This window comes from Sciurus carolinensis, chromosome 8 (genome assembly GCF_902686445.1).
Source record: "Sciurus carolinensis chromosome 8, mSciCar1.2, whole genome shotgun sequence".
NCBI lineage: Eukaryota > Metazoa > Chordata > Mammalia > Rodentia > Sciuridae > Sciurus > Sciurus carolinensis.
This window is the reverse complement of record NC_062220.1, coordinates 16,821,139-16,834,086: the sequence shown is the minus strand read 5'-3', so window position 1 is coordinate 16,834,086 and position 12,948 is coordinate 16,821,139. Positions and strand designations below refer to the sequence as shown.

The 12,948-nt window shown below is 41.1% G+C and overlaps 1 pseudogene; it reads left to right on the top strand.

The window, feature by feature from the left end:
- The first annotated feature begins 12,039 nt into the window (after positions 1-12,039).
- LOC124991263 (mitotic checkpoint protein BUB3-like) lies at positions 12,040-12,948 on the top strand (annotated as a pseudogene).

The window sequence follows — 12,948 nt, the reverse complement described above, 5'->3', positions numbered from 1 at the left end:
GTTTTCTTCCTTCAAATATTTAAAAAATTATCTTGCTGTGCAAGGATCAGACTTGTTCCACTAGATTAAACACCAAGTGACACTTAGAAAGACAATCCTGGTGGGGGAGGGACGGGGATAGAAGTTCATTGGATTAGACAAAGGGCAATAGAGGGAAGGGAGGAGGGATGAGAAAGACAGTAGAATGAATCAGACGTGACTTTCCTATATCACGTGAACACCACCGGAGAAACTCCACATCATGTACGACTGCAAGAATGGAATCCAAATCAGAGTAAGTTATGCTCCATGTATGAATAATATGTCAAAACACACTCTACTGTCAGGTACACCTGAAAAGAACAAGTAAAAAAAGGAAGAATACTGAAAGTTCAAAAAATAATAAATATAGGAAGAGCTTTCAACTAATATTTGCCAGGGGTACTATTAGTATACAAAGGGGAAAGGAGAATCTCTTCAATAAATGATAGTGGGGAAATCATACCCACATACAGGGGAATGAAACTGAACTCCTGTCTCACACCACTCATGAAAATTAACTCAAAATGGATAAAAGACATGGAACTAAGACCTGAAGCCATAAAACACCTAGAAGAAAGCACAGAGAAGAAACTCCTTGACATTAGACTTGGGATAGGTGGTGGTGCTATTAATACACACACACACACGACAAAAAGCATAGTCAGCCGAAGCATAAATGAAGTGGGGCTATATCAAACTAAAAAGCTTCTGGATGGAAAGGAAACAGCACAGTGAGAAGGCAACCTATGGAGTGGGAGAACATTTGCAAACCATGTAGTTAAGGAGTTAATATCCAAACTCGTTAAGAAATTCCTGCAACTCAATAGCAAAAGTCAAGTAACCTAGTTTTAAAATGGACAAAAAGCCTGAATGTACATTTTCCCAAAGACCACACACAAGTAGCCACCCAGGTTCATAAAAATGTGCTCAATATTACTAGTCATCAGGGAAGTGCAAATGAAAATCACAATGAGATACCGTGTCACACCTGATAGGATGGCTATTATAAAAAGATACCAGAGGTAATAATCGTTACTGAAGATGAGAATCTGTATACCTGTTAACCTGGGTATAAATTGGTGTAGTCATTATGGGAAACAGTAGAGAGGTTTCTTGAAAAATTAAAAATAGAACTTGATATGATTTAGCAATGTCACTTCTGAGTATATATCTAAAAGAAAAAACTCAGTATCTCAAAGAGATACCTACAGTCCTATGTTTATTGTGACATTATTTATAATAGAAAAGGAATGGAAATAACCTGTGTCCATCGATGGATGGATTTAATTAATTGTGATACATCTATACACTATATATAGCATGTATATTGCCTATATTATATAATAGTCCAGCGTTTGAGTGCGTATACACTCACACATACATACACCATATACTGTTATTTACCCATAAAAAAGAAGGAAAATTCTTCCATTTGCAACAACCCAAATGAGTCTTAAGGGTGTTTTGCTAAGTGAACTATATCAGACAGAGGAAGACAATATTGCATGATCTCAATCACATGTGAGATCATGCAATATTGATCTAAAAATTGAAATAGTAAAATGCTGGCTGTCAGGGGATGAGGGTGTGGAAATGATCAAAGCATATAAACTTTCAGTTGTAAGATGAGTAAGTTCTGGAGATCTCATGCACGACATCATGACTATAGGTAACAATACTGTATCAAAGACTTGAAATTTGCTGAGAGTAGGTCTTAAGTGTTCTCAATGTGCACACACTTGGTGACTAGGTGAAGTAATGGATGTGTTCACTGACTTGACTGTGCTAATCATTTATGTATGTGTGGGTATGTACGTGTTCAACTATCACACTGTAAACCATAAATTTCTAAAAAATTTTTTGTCAATTATAGTCAATAAAGTTGGTAAGTATATCAGGAAGGAAGGAGCAGCATTAACTGCCCATTCTAGGGAATAATTAGTCAAGTATATTAACACGAGATTAACTAAATTCTTTTATTTGTCTTTATAAAGTTCATCAGAAGTGTTTTGAATTTCTTCGCGCAACCCTCTCCTTTTGACTTTTCCCCCTGGCAATAATAACAGGCATTTATTCCTATAAATAATAGTAAATTAAGGATTGTTTCAATAAAAAATTAAACATGGATGTCTGTAAAATATTCTCATTTACTCCTAATTTATTTCAGATTTACATGAATATGCATTGCCAGTAATGCATATTTTTATTTTCTATTAGATTTTTGTCTGTGTTATAAAATAGTCAATTAATCTATTACCAAGTGGTAGCCTGAATCCCCTCCTTGTGTTATCACTATCTCCCACTTTTAAATTGACATAGGCTTCTACTTTAGTTGATAATATCTGGTAACAATTTTATTCTTTCAAATATATTTTAGTGCCTATTATCTACTGATTAGAAAATAGCAAGAATTAGAACTATAATGTATCTCACTAAAAAACAAGAAAAGAAAAAGCAGAGTAAAGCCAAGTGCAGTGGTACACATCTGTAATTCCAGGTACTCAGGAGGCTGAGGTAGGAGGATAGCAAGTTCAAAGCCAGTCTCAGCAAAAGTGAGGTGCTAAGCAACTCCATGAGACCCCGTCTCTAAATACAATACAAAATAGGGCTGGGGATGTGGCTCAGTGGTTAAGTGCCCCTGAGTTCAATACCTGGTACCCAAAACTAAAAAATAAATAAGTAAAAGAAAAAATGCACTGTCGATATTTAGTATCAATTTTATCAATGAAGATTTAAACAGATTAAATAAAATGGAAGTGACAGAAAGAAGTGACTTTTAACCAAGTATGTTCAATGTTAACTAACTGCTATGCACTGAAGAGAACTCACCATCTCCCTGAGCCCGGGAGTGACCACACAATCTCACGGATGCAACCCTTGGCAGAGAGGAAGGGGAAAGGGGCCTACTCCCTTTGCAAACTCTTCACGGCCTCTTTCTGCCTCACACAGTCATCTGCCTGGACTCCAAGCTCTCCTTAGGGGATGAGCGAGCTCTTGGCAGGAGACCTATATAGGCCAGGCTGCACCAGCTGTAACAGATAACCCAGAAGTTATTTGTTCCATAGCTGATTTTGCAGCTTACATTATGCCTGTGACTGGGTAAACCTGGCTTTCAGGCTTCAACAATTCAAAAGCACGGCCTTGGCATATGCACAATATAGCTTTGTGTAAATAGTGCTTTCCTGACATACCCTGGCTAAGTAACAGGCAGTGTAACATGAGATAAAAGGGTGGTTTTCTTTTACCACCTCTATAAATCACCTCTTCTCAGCCTCCATTGTTTCCGCTGGGCTGCACAAGAAAAGCAAGATAAGAAAGACATCATCCTTGCCCTCAAGAGGCTCCTGTCTAGTGAAGCAGTTGCAAGCTGAGCCAAACAGCTAACTCGCATAGTGACATGTGCTAGGGTAGGTCCAGAGTACTGTAAGAAAACAGATCTAATAAATTGCAAAGAGATGGGAGGTGATGGTCATTATGAAGGCATGATAGTTCATGCAGTTGTATTTGAATAGGGTTGGAAAGGCTGTCGGGGTCCCACCAGAGAGTGTGAGGCAGCTTTCCAGGAAGACACTGTGGTGCAGGCTCCATGCCAGGGCAGAGAGGTACACTCAAGAGTGTGTGCTCCAAAGCCACAGACTTTCAATTCTGGCTTATAAACTCCTGCTCTGCAATCCCACACACCTCCGCTTTTTCCTTTTGATACCAGTCTTGGAGATCAGGAACAGGTCCTTGTTCCCAGTGTTGAGGATTAAACACTGGAGAAACATGGAGGCAAGCGTAGAAAGCAAGTGTCACTTGAGAGGGGGACGGAGACAGACTTCTCTGAAGAGAAGGGGCCCCAGAGCTTCGGGAGGGGTTGCAGCTTGCTCTTTTATAGGCCCCAAAGCCCCCTTTAATCATTGCCTTCTCTTTCTTTTCTGTGTACATATCTAAGGGCAGGAAGAGCAAGAGCATGGAGGTTAATTGTTAGCAGCCCACATTGCCCAGGAGCAGATCACAGAGGTTAACAACCCTTTGTTCTCTGTTTGATAACCAGTCATCCTTTCTGGACCCCCATCGTTCATTACCTGCACTGATTGCCTGACCTTCCCACCTGCCTCAGTTTGCTGAGGAATGTGACATCTCCTGTCCACTTAGGCCAGGTGGGGCTGCAGTTTTGCTTTTTGGCAAAGAAAGCCCGCATGGGGTGGGGGCGGGGATCAGCACAGTGGCCCCTTTTATTATTATTCTGGTAACCTCCTGTTTCCACCATTCTCATCTATCTGTCTCCTGACACTTTCTTCCTGGGTATAGAGACAATAAAAGCCTCAGTGCAATAACATTATTTAAGCACCTCCAGATACAGTGAGAGGTGTGAGGATCTAAATTCAGGGACACCCTTTTCATGCTCAAATCAGATTTTGAAGCTATGTTTGTCTCCCAAACATCATTTAGAGTCACCTGTCAAGTGAGCCCAAGGACTGAGGAAAAATTAAGATGGTCAGAAAGCAAATCTGTGGTCTGAAAGCAGGAGGGCTAGACAGATTATGATCAGTGCCAAATCTTGAAAATGTATTTGCTCTGGTTTTAATGTCCCTTCTGAAACTCTTGTTGACATTTAATCCCCAGTGTGAGGTACTAAGAGGGTAGGTAGCAACTTAATCCAGCTACGTTCTTTGGAGGTGGAACTTCTAGGAAGTGATCAAAGTTCAATGAAGTCAAATAAGTGGGACCCCAATCCAATGGGACTGTGACTTTATAAGAATAAAAGACCTGAATTAGGACATTCTACTTATATGTAATGTTCTGTGCTAGACTCTGCAGAATCTCTACCCTCAAAGGACCTCTCCAGATATAGTTGCCTAATTTTGAACTTTCCATCCTTCATAACTGTGAGCCTAATAAACCTTTATTCTTCCTAAATTATTCAGTCTATGGTATTTAGTTACAGCAATAGGAAATAGACTGAGAGAGTACTTTCCAAGAAATCTAAAATTCTGGAAAGCAGTGCTTTGGCACTTGATTGGACCTTAGTCCCCCAAAGAGAAGCCAAGATGATTTTAGAGTCATTCCAGGGAGTTGACTCTCTTGCAGGCATAGAAAGGCTATCAAAGGCTTTTAAATAAGAAAGAGTCCAGGTCTGTATTTAAAGAGAGACAGAGAGACAGAGAGAGAGAGAGAGAGAGAGAGAGAGAGAGAGAGAGAGAGAGAGAGAGAGAGATATCAGTAGAGGAAAGGAATCGGGGGAAAGAGAAGGAGAAAGAGGAAACACTGGGGGATGATCTTGGCTATACTGTATTGTGTGTTGCGTGCATGTGTGAATATGTGACACAAATCCGCCATCATATGTGATTATAGTGCACCAATAAGCATAAAAAAAGAAAAACCCTTGTTGCAATGGTGCTGAAAGATGAAGTGAAATAGATGATAACCATGAGCATAAAGGATGGTTTATTCTGTTCTATAATCTATATACCTATATCTGTATTGTTTGGGCTTATTTTATTTATTTTAGGTGTGTAAACCATTCCTAACAGAAAAGCCCTACAGACTCACTGAGATTTAGGCAGGGCCACAGCACAGCACTGGCGCCCCGTGTTCTTAGTGTGCTGGCCTCGACACCAAGGCCCAAGAGGTGGCCCAGCCCACTCGGGGCACTAGGCATCTTCACTTGCTCCAGATCTTCATGGAATTTGCAGTCCAGTCCGTTGGCCAGAACCCAAATATACATCCCATCCTCCAAACCCTTCTGTCTATTGAAGAACCAGCTGGATCTCGTGTGGTCTAGATTCTGCGTAATGGCGATCCTACGATCCCCCTCATGCCCAGCGGTTCTCTAGCCCTCTGGCTGGGACCAACATCGGTTCCCCCGCACCACACGAGCACGTCTTTGCCCCACATCATTTGTTTTTCGCTTTGCTTTGTTTATTTTGTGTGTGGCGGATGGAACCAGGGATGCTCTACCTCTGAGCCACACTCTGGGTTTTTTGTTTTGTTTTGTTTGTATTTGTTCTAATTAGTTATATGTGACGGTAGAATGCATTTTGACACATCATACGCAGTTGGTGCATAGCTTCTCATGCGTCTGGTTATACACGATGTACAACCACACCAGTGGTATGATCATGGGATAATAAAGGATAATAAAGGATATGCACATGGGATAATAAAGGATAATTCATTCCTCTATTCTTCCCAACCCTGCACCTCCTCCCCTCCCTTCACTCCCTTCTGTCTAACCCAAAGTACCTCTGTTCTTCCCTAGTGCCCCCCACCTTGTGAATTAGCATCTGCCTATCAAAGAAAACATTCGGCCTTTATTTTTTTGGGTTTGGCTTATTTCACTTAGCAAAATATTCTCCAACTCCATCCATTTACCTGCAGATGTCATGATTTCATTCCTCTTTAAGGCTGGGTAATCTTTATCCATTCATCTGTTGAAGGGCATCTAGGTTGGTTCCACAATCTAGCTATTGTGAATTGAGCTGCTGTAAACATTGATGTGGCTGCATCACTGTAGTATGCAGATTTTAAGTCCTTTGGGCATAAACTGAGGAGTGGGATAGTTGGTGTTCCATTCCAAGTTTTCTGAGGAATCTCCATATCACTTTCCATAATGGTTACACTAATTTGCAGTCCCACCAGCAATGTATGAGTGTACCTTTTCCCCCACATTCTCATCGACATTTATTGTTGCTTGGATTCATGTTAATTGCCATTCTGACTGGAGAGAGATGAAAACTCAGTGTAGTTTTAATTCACATTTCTCTAATTACTAGAGATGTTGAACATTTTTTTATATATTTGTTGATCGATTGTATTTCTTCTTCTGTGAAGTGTCTGTTCAGATCCTTAGCCCATTTATTGATTGGGTTATTTGTTTTTTTGGTGTTAAGTTTTTTTGAGTTCTTTATATATCCTGGAGATTAGTGCTCTATTTGAGGAGCTGGTGGTAACGATTTTTCTCCCATTCTGTAGGCTCTCTCTTCACATTATTGATTGTTTCCTTTGCTGTGAAGAAACTTTTTAGTTTGATTCCATCCCACTTATTGATTTTACTTCTTGTGCTTTAGGAGTCTTGTTAAGGAAGTCAGGTCCTAAACCTACGTAGGAAGATTTGGGCCTACTTTTTCTTCTATTAAGGCACAGGGTCTCTGTTCTAGTTCCTAAGTCCTTGATCTACTTTGAGTTGAGCTTTGTGCAGGGTGAGAGAGGGGTTTAATTTTGTTTTGCTGCATCTGGATTTCCAGTTTTCCCAGCCCCCTTTATTGAGGAGGCTATCTTTTCTCCAATGTATGTTATCGGCACCTTTGTCTAGTATGAGATATCTCAGGGTTTTTAAAAATTTTTATTTTGAGACAGAGTCTTGCTAAGTTGCTGAGGCTGATCTTGAACTTGTAATTCTCCTGCCTCGCCCTCCTGAGTAACTGGGATTGCAGGTGTGAGCCACCAGGCCTGGCTCAAAGACAACATAATTTTATTATTGATTGTTTATTTGTTTGTTTTTGTGGCACTGGGCCTCCACATACTAGGCAAGTTCTACCCCACCCCACCCCACACTCTGGGAAGTGGTGGCAGAAAGTAATCTGCCATTGATGTTCATGTTGAATACTCACAAAATGTGCTGGGAGGTCTCAGGGATGAGCAGAGACCTGGCTGTGGCACCTGTAGAAGAAGCACATTTTTATGTTTGAATGTGTTGCCCTTTTGGAAAATCCCACAGAGCGTCTTGATGTTCCATTCCAAAGATGCTGAGGTATAGCGAATTGTCAGGGGCGGGCTCTGAGGGCCCCAGAGCCGCACCGTGGCCTGATCTCTAAGATGGCACCTGGCAGCTTGCCAGACTTAGCTGCACTCATATACAAGTTTTAGGAAGTAACTCTGGTTGGCTGTTGTACATGAGGCAATCTTGGTATCCGCCTGGAGACTGTTCCTTGATAGGCTGACTTTCCTGGTAGTCTACTCTCTGATAGGCTGATGTTCTCAATATAAGTCGGAGACTTGTGGAATAAAGTTTTTCCTTTTTGGTTCCTGTGATCAAAAGAGCGAACGCGTTGTGATCACCCACCGCCTGCGGGCGGTGGGCGATCATAGCGAATGAGCACAGAAGCAGGAATGAACTGGTTCTCCTGTCATGACAGAAAAACACGCATCCCAGTTTACACAATTAAGGTGAATGTCACCTATAGAAAACCTGTTACAAAACACCTTCAGTTTGGAAAAAAAAAAAAGCATTTTGATATTAACAGACAGATTAAATTTCACGTATGCTGTACAACTTCACTCAACAGGGCTGCTGTTGATGGAATCAAAAGAGATCCAGGAATTCTATGTTATAACCTGCTGTTTGTCATTCTAGCACTGATTAAATAGAAAATAGCAATGAAATAATCCCACCATGTACCATCTATGAATACATACTATTTATGAAGTACTATGCTAGGCACTTTGCATGCAAAATACTTATTTAACCCTCAAAACAAATAAGAGATTTGCATTTGGTTATCTACACTTCATAGCTGATTAAATTGAGATTCTCGGAATTTGTCATTTGCTCAGATTCACATGGATCATGGTGCAAGAGGGATTTGAATGAACTTCTCTCTTTTCTTCAAAGTGCTTACTCTTGCCCACTCTTTCTTGGCTTCTCTCTAAATGTATGATTTAGAGGGAAAAACTTCCTGATTTATTGAGAACGTATTACTTGGGAGATACATCAACTATTTAATGAAGCTGATTACTTGGAGGGAACTGGATAATTTCCCATTTTAAAAATGACAAGAAGAGTGGAAGGTATTAATCAGATATTTCAACATGGAGTTTTACTTCTCTGAAATAATGCTACAGTTAATTCCATTTTGAAAATGTACGTGTGTTAAAGTGAATGAAACGGCTTTAGGGAAAGACATAACTGGGAAACCGTCTTATTCCATCTGTGCTACTACAACAGAGCACCACAGATTGGATAATTGTTACACAAGAGAAATGTATTTCTCACCATTCTGAAACCAGGAAGTCTAATGTCACCCTGCCTGCATCTGACAAGGGCCTTCCTGCTGCCTGGTGACATGGTAGGTGGCAATCCATAGTGAGGGAATGGGAACTTGTCAGCTCAGGTTTCTTTTCTGCTTCTTATAAAGCCACCAATCCCATCCTGGGAGCCCCACCCTGGTGACCCCATGTAACCCTCACTGCTTCCAAAGGTCCCACCTTCAAATATCATCAACCTGCATTCACAAATCAACCACTTCTTTGGTTCTTTTTTTATTCATTCCTGTCATGTTCTTACTGGATTCAGGGAAACTTGATGAAAATAGTTTATCTGTTTTATACAAAGTAATACACTTACCAAGCATTGTGAGATCCACTTCTCATTAAGGGTTCCACATCTTCTCTTCTTTTTGAAATCAGTATCTGTGGAGGAGGAAGTGGGTAGAGAAGGTAGCAATGGTGTGGTAGGTGTTCTCTAAATATGACTGCCCCAGACGACGTTTCCCTGTGTAAACAGGCTGTCCTTCCCAGGAAGAAGCGCTGTCTCTTTCCCTGCCTCTAAGTCTGATCTGGCCTTTTGACTTTCTTTGAATAAAGCAGAAGTGACACTGTGCTGCTTCCCCACCTCAACCTTATCAGGCCCGGCAGCCTCTGATCCCTGGAATCCAGTGGTCGTGCTGTGAAGAAGCCTGGGCTGTCCTTCTGAACAAAAAGCCTCACGGAAAGAACTGTAGGATGGGACATCACCACATGGAAAGACAGGCCACTGAACAGAAAAAAACCAAGGAGCTCAAACTGACATTTATTTTCAGACCAGTGAAGGAGTACTTCCAGAATGTTCCATCCCAAATGCTAGCTGAATGCAACCATATGCATGACCTCAGTCAAAACTACATATAATAGAACTGTCCAATCAACTTAAAAAAACTGCAAAAAATAACAATGTCACTATCTTAAGCTTTGGGTGATTTGTTACAAAGCAAACAACAACTATTCCAGATGGAAAATAAGAAAAATTTTAGTACATAAATTTATGTAGTCTTGACTTTTTGGACTATTTAAACATTCTATGAATCCAAATTAAACCAAGAAGAAAAAAAATTCTTAAAACTAAAAGCAAACTAAAATACATGATCCTAACTGACCATCGAATTGCTAATATAACCATGAAGAAAAAGAAATGAACTTAAAAGGTCTTAAAAGTAGGTACTTGAGTCACCATAGTATTTAAGATAAAAGAAATTGCAAAGAAACTCTAAATTTTGCTCAGTAGTTTTATTGCCAGTATTTATATTGTTATTCTGAAGTGCTTTCAGGTAGACTGTAGAATAAAGTGAATGTTAACTTTGTTAAGGTGCTATTCCCAAATTTCCAGATAATTCTCCAGGTCCTTCAAAGATAAAGACAAAAGTTTATTTCCAGCCAGGGCCAAGTGTGCAGAGAACCAAGCAGCTCTGTAATCCTTGACCCCAAGCCTAAAACCACAAAGAAGGGGGGTCTGGGAAAACAATCATAATTACAAGGTACATTTCATACAATGGAAAGTTACAAAGAAGAGTCATATAGTCATATTCTCAGAAATTACATTCTCAGAAAAACAATTTTGCATTAGTCCCGCAGAGCAAGGATCTTGTGGTCAGGGTACAAGTAGTAGGGGTGGAGGTGTCAGCTTCTATGTGAGTGGGCTCATGTGGAAGGGGACCAACTTCACACAGGGTGAGGTGACTGGGGGGTCAGTCTGCGCTAATTTTCAAATCTGTCTGTAACGATTTTACTTGGAAACATTTTCAGTATAGAAGGTATCAGGTCCACAGCCTAGCAGTGCAGGGCTGAGAAATTCCAGTGGTGAGAGGTGCAAATCAGTCCCCTCCTGGTGCCTCCTCAGCCAGGGCCTCCTCTCCCTCCTGGTGTTTTGTCCACTCGTGGTGTCCATTGGTGATGATTGACACATAACCTTCCACAGTGAACTCAGTTCCATTCCAGTTTCCCCGGGAAAGGAGTTTTATATGTTAGGTTGCAGAAGCAGTGACCTCATCAGCATTAGCTTGCTTATATTACCAGCAACCCAAGAAGCACCTGTCCTATTAAATGTGCAAAAGGCAACTCTCTGTAGATAACATTAGCTTGCCTATCTCCCAGTATGCATGAGTGAAACCCAGGGTCCCTCAAGATAATGCATATCTGGACATTCCAGCCTAGTTTGTTCCTTGACTTGACCAGTTTAGTTTCCTGGAAACTAGAAGTGTTCCAGGGACATGCTATCTTACTATCCTCCTTCTCTTTAAGGATGATACCAGAGGAAAGAGATGTATACCTAAACAAAAACCAAAACAAAACAAAAAGCAAAAATCTTAAAGCACTGACTTGTTACATTTTGATGAGCACTATTATGAATTTATGAATTTAAAGATAATTTTTCTGTTTGTTTCTCTTGAAAGACTTAGAAGCAATGACACCTTGGAGCATTAGTGTCCCTAGGACTCAGGAAACCAGAACTCCTTGGAGAAATTAGTGACTCCAGGAAATGTTGCCAGCATGCCTGAGACATCTTGTTGATGCAAAAAGCAAGGAAGCCATCCAAAACTAATAACATGGTATCCAAAAGTCACAAAAGCTAAGCAGGTGGTGTATGCCCGTAATCCCAGAGCCTTGGGAAGCTGAGGCAGAAGAATTGCAAGTTTGAGGCCAGCCTTAGCAATTTACTGCGACCCTGTATCAAAAATAAATAAGTAAAAAGGGCTGAGGATGCTCAGGGGTTGAGCACCCCTAAATTCAATCCTCAGTACTGAAAAAAAAAAAAAAAAAAAAAAAAAAAGTCACAAAAACAGGGCTGCCTGGTGAAAGCCAGAACACTCTTTGCATATGTCAAATCGAATGAAATATCTTAAATATATGAAAATCTATGAGTTGACCAAAATACTCGAAAAATAGACTAAAATGTAAATTAAAAGAAAAATAAAGAAAGAAAAAGAAACAGGAGCGAAGCAAGGAGGCGGCGGCAAGCAGCTGAGGCGTACTTCAGAGGTGAGTTCAAGATGACCGATTCTAAATGGCATCTCCTCGTTGAAGTTCAGCCCCAACACCTCCCAGTTCCTGCTGGTCTCGTCCTGGGACCCGAGCGCACGCCTAGACCATGTGCCCACCAACTCCGCGGCTCAAGCACCACCCACCTGCGTGGTCCTGTCCTGCGCCTTCTGCGATCCAACGCATACCTGGAGTCGGGGATTGGATCATCAGTGGGAAATGCATGATGTGAGCACTGATCAAGGTGCACACCCTCTCGGTGTCTGGAGACCGACTGGTTGTAGGTCCGGCGGGCCGCAGTGTTGGTGTGGGACTTAGCACACTGGCTATGTGCAGCAGCGCAGCGAGTCCAGCCTCTAAAGCCGGACTCGCTGCCTGGGAGCATTTCCGCACAAGCAGGGCTATGTATTGAGCTCTACTGAAGGCTGGTGGCCTTTGAGTCCCTGGACCCAAGCCCTGAGGTTCAGAAGAAGAAGTATGCGTTCAAATGTCACAGACTAAAAGAAAATAATATTGAGCAGATTTACCCAGTCAATGCCGTTTCAGTTCACAACTTCCACAATACATTTGCCACAGGTGGTTCTGATGGATCTGTAAATATTTGGGATCCATTTAATAAAAAGTGACTGTGCCAGTTCCATTGGTACCTACCACATCGCATCCCTTGCCTTCAGCAACGATGGGACTACGCTTGCAATAGCAGCATCATGTATGTATGAAATGGATGACACGGAACATCCTGAAGATGGTACCTTCCTTCGCCAGGTGACAGATGTAGAAACAAAACCCAAGTCACCATGTACTCGACAAGATTGCATTCACTTAAGTACCATGTTGATGATAATAAAACAATTTGTACTCCCCAATGGTGGACTGATTACTATTAACAAAGAAACCAGGGTAAATATTCATTTTAATATTATAAGAACCTGA